This window comes from Bos indicus, chromosome 22 (genome assembly GCF_029378745.1).
Source record: "Bos indicus isolate NIAB-ARS_2022 breed Sahiwal x Tharparkar chromosome 22, NIAB-ARS_B.indTharparkar_mat_pri_1.0, whole genome shotgun sequence".
Lineage (NCBI taxonomy): Eukaryota > Metazoa > Chordata > Mammalia > Artiodactyla > Bovidae > Bos > Bos indicus.
Window position 1 is genome coordinate 17,177,113 of NC_091781.1, and position 22,058 is coordinate 17,199,170.

A 22,058-nucleotide genomic window follows, 5' to 3' on the forward strand; every position below is an offset into this window, starting at 1 on the left:
AAGAGGAGACTGAAAAAGTTGGCATAAAGCTCAACATTCAGAAAACTAAGATCATGGCATCCAGTCCCATCACTTCATGGCAGATAGATGGGGAAACAGTGGAAACAGTGGCTGACTTTATTTTTCTGTGCTCCAAAATCACTGCAGTTGGAGATTGCAGCCATGAAATTAAAAAATGCTTACTCCTTGGAAGGAAAGTTATGAACAACCTAGATAGCATATTGAAAAGCAGAGACATTACTTTGCCAACAAAGGTCTGTCTAGTCAAGGCTATGGCTTTTCCAGTGGTCATGTATGGATGTGACAGTTGGACTATAAAGAAAGCTGAGTGCCGAAGAATTGATGCTTTTGAACTGTGGTGTTGGAGAAGATTCTTGAGAGTCCCTTGGACTGCAAGGAAATCTAACCAGTCCATCCTAAAGGAGATCAATCCTGGGTATTCATTGGAAGGACTGGTGTTGAGGCTGAAACTCCAATATTTTGGCCATTTGATGCGAAGAGCTAACTCATTGGAAAAGACCCTGATGCTGGGAACAATTGAGGGCAGGAGGAGAAGGGGATGACAGAGGATGAGATGGTTGGATGGCATCATTGACTCGATGGACATGGGTTTGGGTGGACTCGGGGAGTTGGTGATGGACAGGGAGGCCTGGTGTGCTGCAGTTCATGGGGTCGCAAAGAGTCGGACATGACTGAGTGATTGAACTGAACTGAACTGAACATCATGCAAAATGCTGGACTGGATGAAGCACAAGCTGGAATCAAGATTGCCAGGGTAAATATCAATAACCTCAGATACGCAGATGACACCACCCTCATGGCAGAAAGTGAAGAGGAACGAACTAAAGAGCCTCTTGATGAAAGAGGAGAATGAAGACGTTGGCTTAAAGCTCAACATTCAGAAAACTAAGATCATGGCATCCAGTCCCATCACTTCATGGCAGATAGATAGGGAAACAATGAAAATGGTGAGGAACTTTATTTTTGGGGGCTCCAAAATCATTGCAGATGGTGACTGCAGCCATGAAATTAAGAGACACTTGCTTCTTAGAAGAAAAGCTATGACCAACCTCAGTTCAGTTCAGTCACTCAAACATGTCCGACCCTTTGGGACCCCATGGACTGCAGCATTCCAGGCCTCTCTGTCCATCACCAACTCCCGGAGTTCACTCAAACTCATGTCTATTGAGTTGGTGATGCCATCAAACCATCTCATCCTCTGTTGTCCCCTTCTCCCACCTTCAATCTTTCCCAGCATCTTTTCCAAGGAGTCAGTTCTTTGCATGAGGTGGCCAAAGTATTGGAGTTTCAGCTTCAGCATCAGTCCTTCCAGTGAATATTTAGGACTGATTTCCTTTAGGATGGACTGGTTGGATCTCCTTGCAGTCCAAGGGACTCTCAAGAGTCTTCTCCAACACCACAGTTCAAAAGCATTGATGCTTTTGAATGGATAGTTGGATGGACATGAGTTTGAGCAAGCTTTGGGAGATGGTGATGGTCAGGGAAACCTGGCATGCTGCAATCCATGGGGTCGAAAAGAGTCGGACATGACTGAGCAACTAGACTGAACTGAACTGTATGAGCTATTTGTATATTTTGGATATTAATCCCTTATTGGTCATATTGCAAATATTTTGTCTCATTCAATAGATCTTTTAATTTTATCAGTGGTCTCCTTTGCTATATGAAAGCTTTTAAATTCAATTAGGTCTCATTTGTTTATTTTTGGTTTTATTTCTTTTGCTTTAGGAGACAGATCCAAAAAATATTGTGAAAAATGCCATTGGTATTTTGACAGGGACTGCACTGAATCTGTAGGTTGCCTTGGGTAGTATGGCCATTTTGACACTCTATTGTACCCCTGTATCTTACATAATTTTATACATCATCTATATACTTCAATTAAAAAAAGAATGAATCTACACTGTTTCCATAAAAACATTCTTAAGTCAGAAAGGATGCATTAGGCTATCATTTACCCAAAAGTTTTCAGTTTCAACCATCGAGATATTTGTTGCTACATTCAAAATAAAACACTTTCTTGATTGATCATTTATCCATTTATAGAAGCCACCTATTGACTTGGTCAGTCTCTTGTGGGGTCACTGCTCCTTTCTCCTGTGTCCTGGTGCAAACAAGGTTTTGTTTGTGCCCTGTTAAGAGTCTGTTTCTCCAATCCTGTGTAAGTTCTGGCAGCTCTGCTGCTGCTGCTAAGTCGCTTCAGTCGTGTCCGACTCTGTGCGACCCCATAGACGGCAGCCCACGAGGCTCCCCCATCCCTGAGATTCTCCAGGCAAGAACACTGGAGTGGGTTGCCATTTCCCTCTCCAATGCATGAAAGTGAAAAGTGAAAGTGAAGATGCTCAGTCATATCCAACTCTTAGTGACCCCATGAACTGCAGCCTACCAGGCTCCTGGTAGGGCTAATGGCGACCTCCTCCAAGAGGGCTTATGCCATACCCAGGTCTGCTGCACCCAGAGCCCCTGCCCTGTCCTGAATATTCATTGGAAAGACTGATGCCGAAGCTGAAACTCCATTACTTGGCCACCTGATGCAAAGAACTGACTCCTTGGAAAAGACTCTGATGCTAGGAAAGATTGAAGGCAGGAGGAGGAGGGGATGACAGAGGATAAGATGGTTGGATGGCATCACCGACTCGATGGACATGAGTTTGAGTCAGCTCTGGGAGTTGGTGATTGACAGGGAGGCCTGGCGTGCTGCAATCCATGGGGTGGCAGAGTCAAACACGACTGAGCGACTGAACTGAACTGATTGACTTGCTGTTATCTGAGATAAAAGTGTCAATTACTTGCCTTCTACCCTTTCCTGCAAGCCATTATAATCAGTATTTATTGATATCATGTTATGTTTATATAATTATTATCTATTGTGAAGACAAAAAGCCCTCCTTGTATCTTTTTTTTTTTCTGGAGGTGATAATGCTTGCTTGTTTGTTTGAGTTTTTTTTTCCACTTGCATTGTTTCCTATCTACATGTCCTTTTCTTTTTTTAATGTTTGAATAGAAAATTTATTATTTTCATTTTCCATGTGTTTTCTTTTTCTATCGGGGAAAAAAAGAAATCTTAAGGACAGTTGTCACTTGCTGCCAAATTAAGGGTAGTCTTTCTCCAGTGTTTTAGTCACTAAGTCATGTCTGACTCTTGCGACCCCATGGACTGTAGCCTGCCAGGCTCCTCTGGGATTCTCCAGGCAAGAATACTGGAGTGGGTTGCCTTTTCTTTCTATTTAGAACTTTTATGGTACATCAGTCATTTTTCATGCCCAAGTGTGTACACCACTGTATGTGGAACTTTCCTCTTTAAAGTCCTCCTGCTCCAGGATAGACAGGTTTTACATTGGGCCTTTCACCTAGTTATTATACTGGACGTTTTCTTTTCTTTTATGTTAGAACCCCTGTTTCCTGGGTCCCATGTCTTGCTTTCCTTCCTAGTTTTTATAACACTTTCCTTCTATTGCTTTCTTAGAAATGATACATGGGAGGTACGGCTTTTTTTTTGAGTTCTTATCTGAAAATGTCTTTTTTCCTACCCTCACTCTGTATTTTCAGTTTGGCCCTATGGATTTCAGGTCGCAAATTATTTTCCTTTAAAGACATTGTTCCATTGTCTTCTTAGCTTCTAGGGTCATTTTTGAGAAGTCTAAGACCATTTTTAATCCTGTTTCTTGTAAGTGACTTGTCTATCTGGACACTTGTAGTTCTTTTCTGTGTCCTTGGTATGCTGAAACTTGGCATTCATCTTTCTTCATTCATTAGATTGTCAACTGGTGACTCGTGTCCTTCAGTTCCAGGAAATTTTTCTTAAATTATTTCTTTGATAGTGTTGTTCTTCTCTGTTTTCTTATTTCAATGTTGAATTCAATTGATTCTCAAAATATTTTTATCCTTATACTATCCTTATTATTTTCCATAATTTTGCCTTTTTATTAATTCCAACCTGTTAACTTTTTAACATTGATGAGCAGTTTTGATTTCCAAGGGTTCTTTTTGTTTTTCATAGTGTACTACTTTTAAAAAATTGATGGATGCAGTGTCTTCTCTTAACTCTGTAGGAGTTTTAATTGTAATTTTTATTTGAAGGTATCTCTGTTTCTGGCATCACCTGTTTCTTCCTGATCCAGGTTTCTGGAGACTTTGTTTTAGTCTTTGTTTTTCTGGATGGGGGCTCTTCTCTGGTGTCTGGTGACCCTTAGTTGTCACTTCATATTTTAGAGTAAGGCACAAGACCTAATTGGAGGGAGGAGGGATAAATTAGGAGTTTGGGATTAAAATATACATCAGATCAATATCAGATCTGTCACTCAGTCGTGTTTGATTCTTTGCGACCCCATGAATCGCAGCACGCCAGGCCTCCCTGTTCATCACCAACTCCCGGAGTTCACTCAGACTCACGTCCATCGAGTCAGTGATGCCATCCAGCCATCTCATCCTCTGTCGTCCCCTTCTCCTCTTGCCCCCAATCCCTCCCAGCATCAGAGTCTTTTCCAATGAGTCAACTCTTCACATGAGGTGGCCAAAATACTGGAGTTTCAGCTTTAACATCATTTCTTCAATACATAAAATAGATCACCAACCTTGTTATCTATTGACCTACTTATAGCACAGGGAACTATACTCAGTATCTTATAATAACCTATAAGGGAAAATAATTTTTAAAAGAATATAAATATACACAAATATATACATATATAAAATTACTTTCCATATATATATATATATAAAACTGAGTCAAGTTGCCATATGTCTGAAACTGACAGAATTGTAAATCAACTATATTTCAACTAAGAAAAAAGGCAAAAAAAAAAAAAAAGACTAATTGGAAGTTTTCTATGTGTGTATACAGAGCTTGTCAAGTGGGAGCCTTTCCTGTTGGGTTTTGTGGGGATCTTGCTCTTTTGTTACAGGAACCCCAAGTGATATTATCCATGATTTTCTTCCCGTGGGGCAGTTCAGTTTCTTAGGAGAAGAATCCTCTCATATGCTGTCTAGGGGTAACACTTGCTGCCTACATTTGGGGAGCAGAGTTGAGGAAGAAGGCTGGGGACCCCACTGCTCAGGATGGAGTCTCGCTCCGTCTCCCCGTTTCCAGACCTTATCTCACTCCTGCTGGCTCCTGTGCCAGCTGTACTGGAATCTAGGGCCTCCCCACTTCAGATTTGCCAGGGATCAAGGTTCCATCCTCCTGCCTAGGTAAAGAGAAACTGCTTGGCTTCAAGGGCAGAGGGTGTCTTCAGCTCTGATCCTTACCCTGGTCCACCCTTTTATCATGGCCTGAATCTTTTAAAGGTTTTGTGAGGCTATCAGTTTGCTTCTCACCTGTAACCCCCCTTCCATGCTCGCCTTCCTTTGCTCTGCTACATTACTATTCCTCCATCCGCTTTCCATCTTTTAAAAAAGGAACAGGAAAGGTGCTAATTAGCACATAAAAAGCTTCTCCATGTCATCAACCATCAGGGAAATGCAAATCAAAACCATAATGAGATGCCCCTTCATACCCATTAGGCTGACATCATAAAAAGTCCCCCAAACAAAAAAACAGCAGTGCTCAGGTGGATGTGGAGAAACTGGAACTCTTGCACCTTGTTGGTGGGAATATGAAATGGTATACCTGCTGTGGAAAATTATGTTTCCTCAAAAAGTTAAGCATAGAATTACCATTTGATTCATCATTTCCGCTTCTGGGTATATACACAAAAGTTTTGAAAGCAGGGACTTGAATAATTATTTGCACACCGATGTTCATGGCAGCATTATTCACAATAGCCAAAAAGTAGAAATTGCCAAGATGTCCTTTGATGGATGAATGGATAAATAAAGGGTGTTAATATCCATACAGTGGAATATTATTCAGCCTTGAAAAGGAAAAAATTCTATCAATTATTTTCCTCAATAAAATTAAAAATGAAATATGTCTGATTTAGTAGGGGAGGGGGAAAGGAATGAAATTCTAACACATGCTATTAATATAACATAGATAAGCTTAAAGACATTATGTTAAGTGAAATAAGCCAGTCACACCAGGACAAATATTATCTGATTCCACTTATATGAGGTACCTAGGGTAGTCAAATATGTAGAGACAAAAAAAGAATAGTGATTACCATGAGTGGAGGGAGGGGGAATAGGGTTTTGCCTTGGTTTAGTTGGAGCATTGTTAATGGCTCCAGGGTTTTATTTTGGGATGGTACACAATAATGTAAATGTACTTAATACCACTGAACTGTACACTTAAATATGGATAAAATACTAAGTTTTGTGTTGTATATATTTTACCACAGTTTTTTTAAAAGCTGAAAAAAAAAGAGTGGAAAACTCTTGCTACTGCTGCTGCTGCTAAGTTGCTTCAGTTGTGTCTGACTCTGTGCGACCCCATAGACGGCAGCCCACTAGGCTCCCCAGTCCCTGGGATTCTCCAGGCAAGAACACTGGAATGGGTTGCCATTTCCTTCTCCAATGCATGAAAGTGAAAAAATAAAGTGAAGTCGCTCAGTCGTGTCCAACTCCTAGCGACCCCATGGACTGCAGCCCACCAGGCCCCTCCGTCCATGGGATTTTCCAGGCAAGAGTACTGGAGTGGGTTGCCATTGCGTTCTCCCAAACACTTGCTTACTGTGGTGTAATTTCCCATTTTCTTCATTTATGTGAATATATTCCTTTTAAATTCTTTCACTGTCATTTTTGGTGGGGTCTCGGACAGAGGAGCCTGGTGGGCTGCAGTGCATGGGGTCCCTAAGAGTCAGACACGACTGAGCAACTTCACTTTCACTTTTCACTTTCATGCATTGGAGAAGAAATGGCAACCCACTCCAGTGTTCTTGCCTGGAGAATCCTAGGGACGGGGGAGCCTCGTGGGCTGCCGTCTGTGGGGTCGCACAGAGTTGGACACGACTGAAGTGACTTAGCAGCAGCAGCAGCAGGAAAAGGAGATAGTACATCTGTGTAGTCAATGCATCATGTATAACTTAATTTCCCTCAAGTATTTTTTCAATGCCTATTACATGGATGGCACTGCTCAGGAATATAAATACGATTGATTTCCATGTTGAAAAAGGAAAAAAAAATTATAGGCACAATACTTCTTCTAAACTTGTATGCTATCAAATACAGTTTTGGCTCTGAGGTCACTAAAGCAGGGAGAAAATGGATTTGCTGAAATATTTAACACATTTGCTGTCATCTTGGACTATGGCCCCAAGTTGCTGTAGCAATGGGCCAAAGCAGGAACTTTATCAGAGGAGGAGCTTGTTGGATTTGAACTATATTATTCAATAAAGCATGAATGAGGGGGTAGAACATCACATAGCACCCAGATCTTTTACTCTGATAAGCTGTGTAATTAGCTATATAGGTCCATGAATCAAGGCAAATTGGAAGTGGTCAAACAAGAGATGGCAAGAGTGAATGTTGATATTCTAGGAATCAGCGAACTGAAATGGACTGGAATGGGTGAATTTAACTCAGATGATCATTATATCTACTACTGCGGGCAGGAATCCCTCAGAAGAAATGGAGTGGCCATCATGGTCAACAAAAGAGTCCAAAATGCAGTACTTGGATGCAATCTCAAAAATGACAGAATGATCTGTGTTCGTTTCCAAGGCAAAACATTCAATATCAGAGTAATCCAAATCTATGCCCCAACCAGTAATGCTGAAGAAGCTGAAGTTGAACGGTTCTATGAAGACCTACAAGACCTTTTAGAACTAACACCCAAAAAAGATGTCCTTTTCATTATAGGGGACTGGAATGCCAAAGTAGGAAGTCAAGAAACACCTGGAGTAACAGGCAAATTTGGCCTTGGAATACGGAATGAAGCAGGGCAAAGACTGATAGAGTTTTGCCAAGAAAATGCATGGGTCATAACAAACACCCTCTTCCAACAACACAAGAGAAGACTCTATACATGGACATCACCACATGGTCAACACCGAAATCAGACTGATTATATTCTTTGCAGCCAAAGATGGAGAAGCTCTTTACAGTCAGCAAAAACAAGACCAGGAGCTGACTGTGGCTCAGACCATGAACTCCTTATTGCCAAATTCAGACTTAAACTGAAGAAAGTAGGGAAAACCACTAGACCATTCAGGTATGACCTAAATCAAATCCCTTATGATTATACAGTGGAAGTGAGAAATAGATTTAAGGGCCTAGATCTGATAGATAGAGTGCCTGATGAACTATGGAATGAGGTTCGTGACATTGTACAGGAGACAGGGATCAAGACCATTCCCATGGAAAAGAAATGCAAAAAAGCAAAATGGCTCTCTGGGGAGGCCTTACAAATAGCTGTGAAAAGAAGAGAAGTGAAAAGCAAAGGAGAAAAGGAAAGATATAAACATCTGAATGCAGAGTTCCAAAGAATAGCAAGAAGAGATAAGAAAGCCTTCTTCAGCGATCAGTGCAAAGAAATAGAGGAAAACAACAGAATGGGAAAGACTAGGGATCTCTTCAAGAAAATCAGAGATACCAAAGGAACATTTCATGCAAAGATGGGCTCCATAAAGGACAGAAATGGTATGGACCTAACAGAAGCAGAAGATATTAAGAAGAGATGGCAAGAATACACAGAAGAACTGTACAAAAAAGATCACGACCCAGATAATCACGATGGTGTGATCACTGACCTAGGGCCAGACATCCTGGAATGTGAAGTCAAGTGGGCCTTAGAAAGCATCACTACGAACTAAGCTCGTGGAGGTGATGGAATTCCAGTTGAGCTATTCCAAATCCTGAAAGATAATGCTGTGAAAGTGCTGCACTCAATATGCCAGCACATTTGGAAAACTCAGCAGTGGCCACAGGACTGGAAAAGGTCAGTTTTCATTCCAATCCCAAAGAAAGGCAATGCCAAAGAATGCTCAAACTACTGCACAATTGCACTCATCTCACACGCTAGTAAAGTAATGCTCAAAATTCTCCAAGCCAGGCTTCAGCAATATGTGAACCGTGAACTTCCAGATGTTCAAGCTGGTTTTAGAAAAGGCAGAGGAACCAGAGATCAAATTGCCAACATCCACTGGATCATGGAAAAAACAAGAGAGTTCCAGAAAAGCATCTATTTCTGCTTTATTGACTATGCCAAAGCCTTTGACTGTGTGGATCACAATAACTGTGGAAAATTCTGAAAGAGATGGGAATACCAGACCACCTGACCTGCCTCTTGAGAAACCTGTATGCAGGTCAGGAAGCAACGGTTAGAACTGGACATGGAACGACAGACTGGTTCCAAATAGGAAAAGGAGTATGTCAAGGCTGTATATTGTCACCCTGCTTATTTAACTTATATGCAGAGTACATCATGAAAAATGCTGGACTGGAAGAAACGCAAACTGGAATCCAGATTACCGGGAGAAATATCAATAACCTCAGATATGCAGATGACACCACCCTTATGGCAGAAAGTGAAGAGGAACTCAAAAGCCTCTTGATGAAAGTGAAAGTGGAGAGTAAAAAAGTTGGCTTAAAGCTTAACATTCAGAAAACTAAGATCATGGCATCTGGTCCCATCACTTCATGGGAAATAGATGGGGAAACAGTGGAAACAGTGTCAGACTTTATTTTTCTGGGCTCCAAAATCACTACAGATGGTGACTGCAGCCATGAAATTAAAAGATGCTTACTCCTTGGAAGGAAAGTTATGACCAACCTAGATAGCATATTCAAAAGCAGAGACAGTACTTTGCCAACAAAGGTCCATCTAGTCAAGGCTATGGTTTTTCCTGTGGTCATGTATGGATGTGAGAGTTGGACTGTGAAGAAGGCTGAGCGCTGAAGAATTGATGCTTTTGAACTGTGGTGTTGGAGAAGACTGTTGAGAGTCCCTTGGACTGCAAGGAGATCCAACCAGTCCATTCTGAATGAGATCAGCCCTGGGATTTCTTTGGAAGGAATGATGCTAAAGCTGAAACCCCAGTACTTTGGCCACCTCATGCAAAGAGTTGACTCATTGGAAAAGACTGATGCTGGGAGGGATTGGGGGCAGGAGGAGAAGGGGATGACAGAGGATGAGATGGCTGGATGGCATCACTGACTTGATGGACGTGAGTCTGAGTGAACTCCGGGAGTTGGTGATGGACAGAGAGGCCAGGCGTGCTGCGATTCATGGGGTCACAAAGAGTCGGACACGACTGAGCGACTGATCTGATCTGATCTGAATAAGTCTTTGGGATACGTAAAACAGCAACCTAAAACCTTGCTTTTTGCATCTTTCTGGAGTTGTCAGTAGTCCAAAGATTTCCTTGCAATTTCCATGGTGGAACTATCCAAAACAGTGCTAGCAGTACTATTTGAGCATCATCAGCAAGGCCAGGAAGGGTCACAAACAGATTAATGACGAATAACAGCTTACTGTAGCTGGCATTTTGAAAGAAGATGCTTGGCATAAATAAGGTCATCCAATAAAGAAATTATCACAGGCAAGCTTTATGTCTTTGTCATAGATGGGTGGGGGCTATTTTTTGTAGGGAAGAAGGGCACTTTCCCAACACACACACACTCACCCACCTACCCACCCCCCCCACCCCCCCCCCCCCACACACACATGAAAAAGCTTCATTAGTAGTTTCAGTGCAACATGCCGGGAGTCCATATTGCTAAGGGAATTCAGAAAGAAATGTGATCAGAATCAGGTCAGGCTGGGATGGTAGTAATCATCACCAGGGATGGTGTCTAAGAGGGAGAGAGTTTTAAGTGGAGTTTTGGAAAAAGGAAGAGTCACATACTCTTGAGGAAGGCATAATTATGTCTGATTCATTAAGACCTTACCATCACTCCAGATCCCTAGTTTGTCTGCTTGTGATTAAATCAGACTCATTTCCAGCATTTCCTCCTAACAGCCTTCCAGGAGGCCCCAGGCAGAGCAATCCAATGGAATCATATCCTAGTGAACTTAATCAGGCAAGCAGTTATTTTCAAGTCTCTTTACCCACCCTGGAAATTAATTGTTTTGTTGACTCATTTTCCTTCCCCAAAGGGTAACTTTTGGGTTTGTCTTCTATATTGTCTGTTTTACTACAAATATTCTTTCATTATGTTGCTCTCCCCTGATATTTTTGTAGTATAGTCAAACATTAAATAAACAGTTTTTTTTTCTTTCATTTTTTGAGGGGCAGTTGCTAATATTCTAAAGCCCTAAGCAAGGTACTGTGCAGTTTACAAAGAAGGACCAGATGCAATCCCTTCACGCTGTTAAGGGATAACAATAGGACAAGTGACGGAAGACAATCAGTGATTATTTACCAGATGAGTGATAGATACCAGGTGGTCCCAACCTGAGCTTCCCAGCCTCATGGGGGTATTGGGGGAAGAAGGGGGGGAGGTGTTTGTGAGCTATTTTCAATACTTCAAAAAGACGGACCAAAAAAGCTCATATATATCAGAAATTAGATGCACAGATTATTTAAACTAAAACATCAGATTTCTTTTTTCTGGGCTAGAATTATAGCAAGCCAATATAAAAACACCAGTTACTCCATGCTGACTGGGAGCTCTGATTGGTGGTTACCCTTGTCTTTGGTTAATGAAACATGAGAAAATGAATTATTACTTGATAAGTGTGTGTGGGTTGATAGACAAATAGTATTTCAAAGCTTGGGATTTGTGAAGGGAGGATAATCAAGTGATTTGGGTGAAAAGAATAAGGAAGATGGACAGGAAGTGATTAGGACAGAGACTGCAGAGAAGGAGGGACCCTGTTAAACAGGATTGTGAAAGATGTGCAGGATTCATATTTCCCAAGGTGTGGTCTGCACCCACAGCATCAGCACCACCTGGAAACTTGTTAGAAATACAAATTCTTGGGCCTTATCTGCTGAATCGGAAACTGGGAATGAGGTCCAGCCATCTGTGTTCTAATGGCCCTTAGGTGATACCGATACTGATGCACACTGCAGCTATGCACACTATAGCACCAAGTCTATACCATCCTTTCCTAAAGTCTGCAATACTAATGAAACGGGAGACAGTTCTAAAAGATACCTGTTCAGCCTTGAAACAAAATGAACCACTATCAAGAAAGTTATTTCCTTTTCCCATTGCTCATGCCATTTGATAGCATTATAGGAAAAAAGAGTCTGGTCCTTAGAGGTCTTTTAAAAAATAATTAATTATTTTCATGGCTTCATGAAGTTGCTTTTATTTATTTTTAAACAAAGAGAATAGGTTCAGAGGCCCAGCAGGTAATGGAATCTAACTTGACTCTGATAACTTGGCCTTTAGATAACTCTAATGACTCTAATAACTTAGTTTTCCTTCCCTCACATTTATTTTTATATTTATCTTCCCTTTTGGCAAGTGCTTGTTTTCCTTTTGCAAAAGATGTATAAAGTATTCCTTTTGAAAGATTCTTTATGTAAAAATGTGATTGAAATTAAAGAAAAAAGTTCTAGAGGTAGGGAAATGGAAAACATACTAAAGGCATTTGGTGAGTGACATTGCAAAGTATATTTAAGACAACAGTTTGTGTGTGTATCTGTGTTTGGTGATGTTTGAATGGATGATTTTGTATTTGTTTTTGTTTTTTTTTTTGGAAGACTAAGCCACAGATTGAAGCAAGCACAAGTGTAATGAAAAAGTATCCAAATAGCAAAAGGCATTCAGGCAACAAGCTATGACTACTTGTGGGAGCAATACTCAGTATTGCTCAGCAAAAGGACCCACTTAGTTCTTTGGAGTCAGTTGTGCCAGGATTTTGTGATACTTCATTTCCTGAAGTATAGGGTTGCTGAGATGATGAGAGCTGTAACACAGGCTTTGTAATCTCTTGAGGAAAAGAAGAAAACAGTTCCTGAATAGGTGACAATTAACATCGTGTTTCTACCCATACCAGATTCATAGAGATGCTTTCTAATCACTTCATTTTGATTCAAGAAGTGCCCAAGTTAATTGATTTATGTACAAACATAAATGTGTCCCAGCATGCTATGGGTAGGGTTATTCATGGGGAAATTATACTGCATTCCTTTTCTTACAACATTTTAATTATAGGTAAAGCCTGATGAAAAGCAGTATAAAGGACATCCTCTAAGACGATGATTTCTAACTTTTTTGACTTCAACATGTAAAACACATTTTACGGCTTGTTCCAGTGTGTGTGCACACACAGGTACACACACACGCACACACACTTTTTAATACCTAAACAAAGGTTTAATGAAGTAACATTCATCTGTATAGCAAGAGATATGCTCTGCAAGATATGCTCTCCCTCAGTTTTATCTCATTAAAGATGATTTTCTAATCCCTTAGTAGTCTCTTCCCCACCTTCATTCTCTGAAGATACTGATTCAGTAGGTTTGGTATAGGGGAGGGCAAGTTTTGATAAGTGAACTACAGGATTCTGTTGCAGGTGGAATTTGGCCACATTTTGAGAACCACCACATGTCACAACTAAGAATTTGCATGCTGCAACTAAAGATCCCGTGTGCCACAATTAAGGCCTGGCCTGACACAGCCAAAAAAAAAATAAAAATAAATATTAAAAAATAATAGAAGCCTAAGATGTTAGTATGTGAAAAACTTTATGGATCTCGTAGTCCAAAGTTGGAAGAACCTCTGTTACCTGCTGGATAAATTTCAGTTATAGAATGTCAGTCAGCACCCTTCATTGGCTAGTTTCTGATGAGCTTTTCAAGTCTATCTCCAGCTGCAACCTTGCTGCTGTCCCTCACTCCTATTCCATGCAACCAAACTGCATCAGATAAATCATCATTCATGCACCACATGCTTTTATGGGGGCTTTCATTTCTTGCAGTATAGTGGAATGGCTTTTCTTAACTGATCCTCCTGCTGAAAACAACTAAATGTGCTCAATGACATAAAAAGCCATTAACAGTATGTTCATGATGAGTCAGCAAGTTATTAAAGAATCCTAAAAGACCAAAAACTAAGTAAGTAAAGTAAGCAGAGCCCGAAAGATGGCTTTTGCCTCAAAGATACTTGTTGAACTGGCTGATTTTTAAAAACACTATTTTTTAATTTTTGGTAAATGCTGGGCTGGATGAAGCACAGGTTGGAATTAAGATTGCCGGGAGAAATACCAATAACCTCAGATATGCAGATGATACCACCCTTATGGCAGAAAGTGAAGAAGAACTGAAGAGCCTCTTAATGAAAGTGGAAGAAAAGAGTGAAAAAGATGGCTTAAAACTCAGCATTCAGAAAATGAAGATCATGGCATCCAGTCCCATCACTTCATGGCAAATAGATGGGGAAACAATGGAAACAGAGACTTTGGTTTTTGGGCTCCAAAATCACTGTAGATGGTGACTGCAGCCATGAAATTAAAAGATGCTTGCTTCTTGGAAGAAAAGCTATGACCAACTGAGACAGCATATTAAAAAGCAGAGACATTACTTTGCCAACAAAAGTCCATCTAGTCAAAGCTATGATTTTTCCAGTAGTCATGTATGGTTGTGAGAGTTGGACTACAAAGAAAGTTGAGCGCCAAAGAATTGATGCTTTTGCGCTGTGGTGGTGTTGGAGAAGACTCTTGAGAGTCCCTTGGACTACAAGGAGATCCAACCAGCAATCCTAAGGGAAATCAGTCCTGAATATTCACTGGAAGGATTGATGTTGAAGCTGAAACTCCAATACTTTGGCCACCTGATGCAAAGAACCAACTTATTGGAAAAGACCCTGATGCTGGGAAAGATTGAAGGCAGGAAGAGAAGGGGATGACAGAGGATGAGATGGTTGGATGGCATCACTGACTTGATGGACATGAGTTTGAGTAAGCTCTGGGAGATGGTGATTGACAGGGAGGCCTGGCGTGCTTCAGTCCATGGGGTTGCAAAGAGTTGGACATGACTGAGAGACTGAACTGAACTGAACTGCACTGGAAGTTGGCTTTATCTAGTTGAGCTGAGCAGGGGCTACTCTTCCTTGCGGTGCATGGACTTATCATTGTGGTGGCTTCTCTTGTTGCAAAGCATAGATTCTAGGTGCATGGATTTTAGTAGTTTCAACTCATGGGCTCACTAGTTGTGCCTCACAGGCTGTAGAGTGCGGGCTTAGTTGCTTTGCAGCATGTGGAATCTTTCTGCACCAGGTATCAAACCCATGTCCCGTGTATTAGCAGGCAGATTCCTATCCACTGTGCCACCAGAGAAGTCCTGAACTGACTTCATTTTTGAACTTTGGTTTTTCATGGGGAAACAGAAGGTGAAGCCTAGAATCTTCCTAAGATAGGAGTCTAAGAGGACCGCTTCTATAAAGTGAGGACTTCAGATGTCCATAGCCAGTTTAGTGCATAGGCAGTTTAGTGCATGGGTAATTTAGAAATAAACCTGTCACCTGAAGAATAAAAGTAGTTGCTTGTCTTAAACATTGGGGCTGGGTAGAGGGTCAAAAAAATAACTTCCCTGAAAATTTGTGATCACAAGTCGACTCTTATGAGGATCTATAACATGAATTCACACAACCAAAGTGACTTATATTGGTAGTGTCCTCGAGGTGCCTAGCAGAACCAAATGTACATTCCCTTAGAAGAACTTGTCTTCCCCAACCCTCAAGGAAGTAAGGAACTCTTCATGATAAAGTTTTAAAGAAAGTTTATCTCATGCTCAAAAATGATAAAAATACCTAAGAAAGTGAGGTAATGTGAGTACTCAGACAACAGAAACATCAGACAGCAGAATCAGACCCATAAAGACTGTAGATAGTGAAATTATCACATATAAAAGAAGTATTTTAATATGTTTAAAGAAATAAGAAATAAAATTATGAATAAAAATCAGACTGTAAAACTGACAAAGTATACTTAAAAGAGAATTTCTGGAAACAAAAAATTATGAATTCAACAGTTAATTAGACACAACTAAGGAGGAAATCAGTAACCCAGGGGGAGAGTTCTAAAAAATATGTCCAGAATGTAGCATAGAGACACAAAAGGATGGGAAACATGAAAGAGAGGTTAAGTGATCTGGAAGGTAAAATGAGATAATTTTATACACATATAATTGGTGTTCCAGAAGAAGGGGAGAGAAAGAATGTTGCAGAGACAATATCTGGACAGGTGATAGTTGAGAATTTTTCAGTACCGGTGAAAGACACCCATTTTCACATTCAGGAAACCTCGTGAATCTCACATAAGATGAAAGAAATTCACACCTGCAAATGGCATACACGAAACTGCAGAACACCAAAACAAAGAGAAGATCTTAAAGCAATCAGAAAGATTATCTTTAAAGAATAGTAATTATCCTGACAGTTGTCCTCTCAGCAGCAATAAAAGACATCATTGAAATATCTCTCCCATTGAAACATGCTGAGAAAAAAGTAACCTAGGATTATATATGCAGCAAAAAATATTTTTAAAGGAGGATTTACAGACAAAATCTGTGAGAAGTCATTGCCAGCAGACTCTCACCAAAGGAAATTCTCAAGAATATACTTTAGGCAGAAGGCTGGTCTGAGATGCAAGAAGAAATGAAGAGCAAACAAAATATTATATATGTGCTGCTAAGTCACATCACTTCATGGGAAATAGATGGGGAAACAGTGGAAACAGTGTCAGACTTTATTTTTTTGGGCTCCAAAATCACTGCAGATGGTGACTGCAGCCATAAAATTAAAAGACGCTTACTCCTTGGAAGGAAAGTTATGACCAACCTAGATAGCATATTCAAAAGCAGAGACATTACTTTGCCAACAAAGGTCCGTCTAGTCAAGGCTATGGTTTTTCCAGTGGTCATGTATGGATGTGAGAGTTGGACTGTGAAGAAGGCTGAGCACCGAAGAATTGATGCTTTTGAACTGTGGTGTTGGAGAAGACTCTTGAGAGTCCCTTGGACTGCAAGGAGATCCAACCAGTCCATTCTGAAGGAGATCAGCCCTGGGATTTCTTTGAAGGGAATGATGTTGAAGCTGAAACTCCAGTACTTTGGCCACCTCATGCGAAGAGTTGGCTCATTGGAAAAGACCCTGATACTGGGAGGGATTGGGGGCAGGAGGAGAAGGGGATGACAGAGGATGAGATGGCTGGATGGCATCACTGACTCGATGGACGTGAGTCTGAGTGAACTCTGGGAGTTGGAAATGGACAGGGAGGTCTGGTGTGCTGCGATTCATGGGGTCGTGAAGAGTCAGACACAACTGAGCGACTGAACTGAACTGAACTGAAGTCACTTCAGTTGTGTCCGACTCTATGCGACCCCATAGACGGCAGCCCACCAGGCTCCCCCGTTCATGGGATTCTCCAGGCAAGAACACTGGAGTGGATTGCCATTTCCTTCTCCATTATATATGTTCATGAACGGAAAAAAATCAACTCTATAAGACAAAAAGGTCTTATAAGGTTAAAAAAAAAAGAAAACTGAAGTATATAATGTTCAAAATTTGGGGAGGATGTGACTAAAGTTGAAGTGTTATAATACTTGTATTTTGAGGGAGAGGAGGATCACAATACTGATTGATTTGGATTTTGACAAGTGTCCATGCTTGCCAGATTTCTTGTCAGTTACTGAAAGAGTAGGAACAGGATGGTTGCCATCTCTCCCCTATACAGTCTGCAGCTCTAGTGCGAGTGGACTCCTGTATCTCACTCAGGGCTATACTTCTGGTTGGTGATGAACAAGATGGGGGCAGTGCGAATGGTCTGCCCATGTGGAGAGGAGTATTTCATCAATGGCATTATTTGGCGTTGCCAGTACAGAGTAACAACAAAGTCCCCCAACTTTTGGTGGGTTTTATCATTGTTTACATTCTCTATTCCCCCAACTCCATGCCACTGTTCCCAGATTCTCATTGATTACTTTCCCCTCCTCAAGGAGTGACTCATGTGAGGTCTGATTTTTCAGTTTACAGGTATCCATCTCTCTGCTTCTTTTTGCTCATTCTTCTTTAGGCCATTACCATGATCAACAACATAGTTTAGGGCAGTGATTCTAGAACATTCACAGACTCTCATGAACCTGTCAGGGGATCTTCAAGATCTAAACTATTCTTCGATTAATATTAATCTATCATTTGCCATTTCCGTGTGTTGAAAGTGTTAGTAGCTTAGTTGTGCCCGACTCTGTCACCCCATGGACGGTAACCCACCAGGCCCCTCTGTCTGTGGAATTCTCTAGGCAAGAATACCGGAGTGGGTAGCTGTTCCCTTCTCCAGGGGATCTTCCCTGATCCAAGGATCAAACCCTGGTCTCCTATATTGCAGGCAGATTCTTTACCGTCTGAGCCATTAGGGAAGCCCCAGTGGTGGAAAAACACTGGTGATTAAAGCTGTCAGCACCTTCAGAGAAATCATGGTGGTGACACCGATCTTTCCTAGTATTACTTGTGTCTCATGCCAAAGTGGCATGATTGTCTTAGGAAGAGCACTCCTGCAACTGTTAAGCTGTGAGTTGAACAAGCTGCTTTTTTCACAAAACACCTTTTTTTTTTTTTTCACTCAAAAGAATGAGTGACAGGACTACGGGGAAGGTTAGTGCTTCAAAGGAAAACTGTGTGTTGTCTATACCACATGCTTTGCTGCTTAGGATTCTATGGAGCTATTTTACAACTTGGTAAATTGTAGATAACTGATAGCAATGCAGAATAATTCTTTTCTATAGAAATGCAAATGCCTTGTGTCTGGTGGAGGGATACCCCACCCCCCTCTATTCTGCGCCATGTGCACATTCACTTCAGCATTCTTCTATTCATTACAGATTTGTGCTTCTTTGGCTTCTCCTTTGAACAGGTTCAAACATCTGCCTTGTTCCCTCATTAGGACTTAAAGAAAATCTCTAATGTGGTTGTTTTATATCTGTATGAGAGTTACGATTGACCTTTTTAAAAAAATTATCTTTTAACAAAAAACTGTAGTTACTCCAGCTTAGATATATAGTAGAGAATTTCTCAAAAGATAATTGTAATGAGCCTGTCAAGGAAAACACTGACAGTATTTGTTACCAAAGATCAAATTCAAGCTTTCAAGTGAAAATTAGAATATCTGCCACTATGAACTTGACAGCTTCCTAACACTTCAAGACTCATCTCTTGAGATTGGCAGTGATGTTAATGAATGTGATCTTGTATAGTGAAATGTGACAACATTTGGAAGGTCCGCATAACTCATTGGGCCAGTATTTTCCAAATGACCAATGCATGATGTCAAAAAATCACGCATAGGTAAAAAAGGATAGCTGATAGGTTTTAATATAACAGAGTTCACTGATACAGTTTTAAATAGTACATACAACTAATCTTTAAGAAATTGACACTTGCAGAGTTTTGATGTAGTTGATTATCAAAGAAGAAAATTCACAATTTTCTGAAATCTATTAAATATTCCTATTCCAACTATATATCTCTGTGATACCATACTTTCTTCATATACTTCAACCCAAACAACCTATTACAATAGATTGAATGCAGAAGCAGATATGAGAACCCAGCTGCTCTCTATCAAGCCAGACATTAAAGAAATTCACATAAATGTAAAACAATGCCACTCTTCTCATTAAACATTTTTTTGTTTTAGAAAATAGTAATATTTCATGAAAATATGTATTAATGTTCAAGTGTAATGAGGTTATTATTATTATTTTAAAATAGACTAATATATAATTTTGAAAACCCATATAAACAAAAGTTCTTTGGGAATCTTCAATAGTTTTTAAATGTGGAAAACGATCCTGACACCAAAATGTTTGAGAACCATGGCCTTAAAGAAGGATTGTTGAATGTGAACGGGTTAAGACAGGGTATGGAAGGAGGTGGTGCTGTAGATTACGATGGAGTTGGATTTCCTCCTGCATTATGCACAAGTCTTCTGGGGAGAAATTGGTCTAGTTCTGGCTTTGCCATTAAAGGTAATAGTTACTTTTGGTGCCTATGTTTTATGCTACATGGGCTTCCCAGGTGGCGCAGTGGTAAAGAATTCACCTGCCAATGCAGGAGACACTAGAGACTTGGGTTCGATCCCTGGGTTGGGAAGGTCCCCTGAAGTCGGATATAGCAACCCACTCCAGTTTTGTTGCCTGGGGAATTTCATGGACAGAGGACCCTGGCAGGCTACAGTCCGTGGTATTGCAAAGAGTCAGACACAACTGGGCAACTGAGCACACATTCATAACTTGTAAGCTAAATATACTACATGAGTCTACATGAAGTGCTTCATTTATTCCTATAACATCTTTAAAAATCAGGTTTAATTCTTATTTTTATCACCGTAAATATTGTTGATCTTAAGGAAACCCAGGTTTAGAGAAGTTAAGTGACTTGCCTGGAATTTAACAGCCATGATGCAAACCTCACTCTGTCCTGGTCTTAACCAGGAAGTCCCTTTTGTCTCCTGATTCTGAGTGAGCAAGACCAAGTTTCCTCATTTTCCTGGGTCTCAGTTTCTCTCTGTGTAAAACAAATGAGGTTAGAGAGAGCTTCACCCACCTTGGATCAGGTCCTCAGCTCTGTGCAAAACATGTAGCTTGTTCTCCTGTCTTCGAGAGGCTCCCAGTCCAGGTGATCCCTAATGTCTGTTCAAACTGCCCAATTCTATAATTTTCACAGCGCGTGTTCTTTTTTACTGTTCTTAGGAGTCCTGGGGTTTGAATGACTTTGTGGTTGGAAGTGAAGAAACTAAAGCAGACGATGAAGAGACTGCCAGTTCATTACTGTGGAGTGGCAAGGTATTAATCCAGTAGTTAACTCATCTTGCCACTGAATCCTAGAGGCCTGAAACCAGAAACCTAGTTCTCGTTCCACCGCCAGAGGATTTTATCCCGCCCTGCGTCCCCCGCTCCCCCCCAATTCAGGAATTGCTTTCAGCCAACATTACCTCTGCTTTCTGAGCACAAGCCAAGCTATTGTGCTGGAAATAATCTGTGTTAGTCTTATTGGAGTGGCTTGCGTTGCCATAGTTACTGTTTAGGTTCTGTGCACCTAAAATTTCAAGGATTTATCAGGAAAAAAGAGTTTGCTGATTTTTCTCTTTGGAACATCACATGGGAGAAAACACAGATTTTTTCCTACTATATGTCCATTCTGTGTGGGTACTGTCATACCCAGCATTGCAGAGTTATAGTTAACCCTCCAGTGGTGAAAAGCAGGCTTGGCCACAGCCTTGAGAAATGGACTTGTCAGCATCCTGCTGAGGACCCACAATCACTGCCTGATGATGGATGGAAAGGCAGGTTGTCATTGCCGGTTTTGCAGCTCAGGAAATTGCACGAGACAGCTGGTTATTTATGACAGAAACACAGAGCTTCTTAGTAGGTTTCCTAGTTGCCTCCACTCTATAAACAGTGACTTTCCACCCAGCGCTGAGGCTGGGTCAGAAGTTTGCATGGAGACAGGAAGGGGAGGAGGGTGAAGAGAGCAACCTGCCGCTTGGCACCCATGAGCAGCTGGAAGTGCGGTACACAGAAACTCTGCTTTTGTAGTAGTGGTGTCTGTTTGTGCTGCCTGTTTGCTTGTCTGGTTTGCAGACTGCGTCGGCCCACGTTTGAGTCCAGAAATAGTCCCCTATGCCTAGTCTCCATGAGCCAGACTGGTTTTTATGTGGCTGTCTCCTAGGAGCCCAAAGCTATGCCACATGGCTGGAAGCTGTGTTTACAAGCTTTTCATCCATCTTCCTTAACTTGTGGTTGCTATGGTTTCCTTCGCCTGCTGGGCCTGGCCTTTTTAGGGGGCAACCGAAAGCCAGGGGCACAGCTCTGCCAGCATTGGCCTTTTGGCCACAATCCCAATCATATCACATCACCTGCCTATTCTGAGCCCTAAATCTTGTCCCTTGTGGGATGACCTTGACTTCTGTCCCAGCGCCAGTCCAGTGTGGGATTCGCTACCTTACTGCCTGTCCTGGGACTTTCCCACTGGCCTCATCAGAGCACTCATTTTGTTTTCATCAGAACTGACTTCTCAGTAGCTTTGGATGTTACTTTGTAGAGACCTGTCCCCCACTATAGTCATCACAATCTCCTACTTATGTACACAGTTCCTTTAAACCCAGAGGCAACTCCACCAGGTGGCCACAGCATCCTCTGTCATGGACATCTGTTGCTGCGGGCCCAGCATCCATTCCACCAAAAAGCAAGGTGACATTTTTTGTGTGC

At 41.2% G+C, this 22,058-nt stretch overlaps 1 long non-coding RNA gene across 1 annotated transcript in view; it reads right to left on the reverse strand.

Moving 5' to 3' along the window:
• The window catches only part of LOC139178586 (uncharacterized), a 31,978-nt gene extending 11,278 nt beyond the window's left edge, over positions 1-20,700 (reverse strand). The window contains exon 1 of the long non-coding RNA XR_011562966.1: positions 20,395-20,700. This is a non-coding gene — a long non-coding RNA (uncharacterized lncRNA). The remainder of the gene's footprint in view (positions 1-20,394) is intronic.
• Between the last annotated feature and the right edge of the window lie 1,358 nt (positions 20,701-22,058).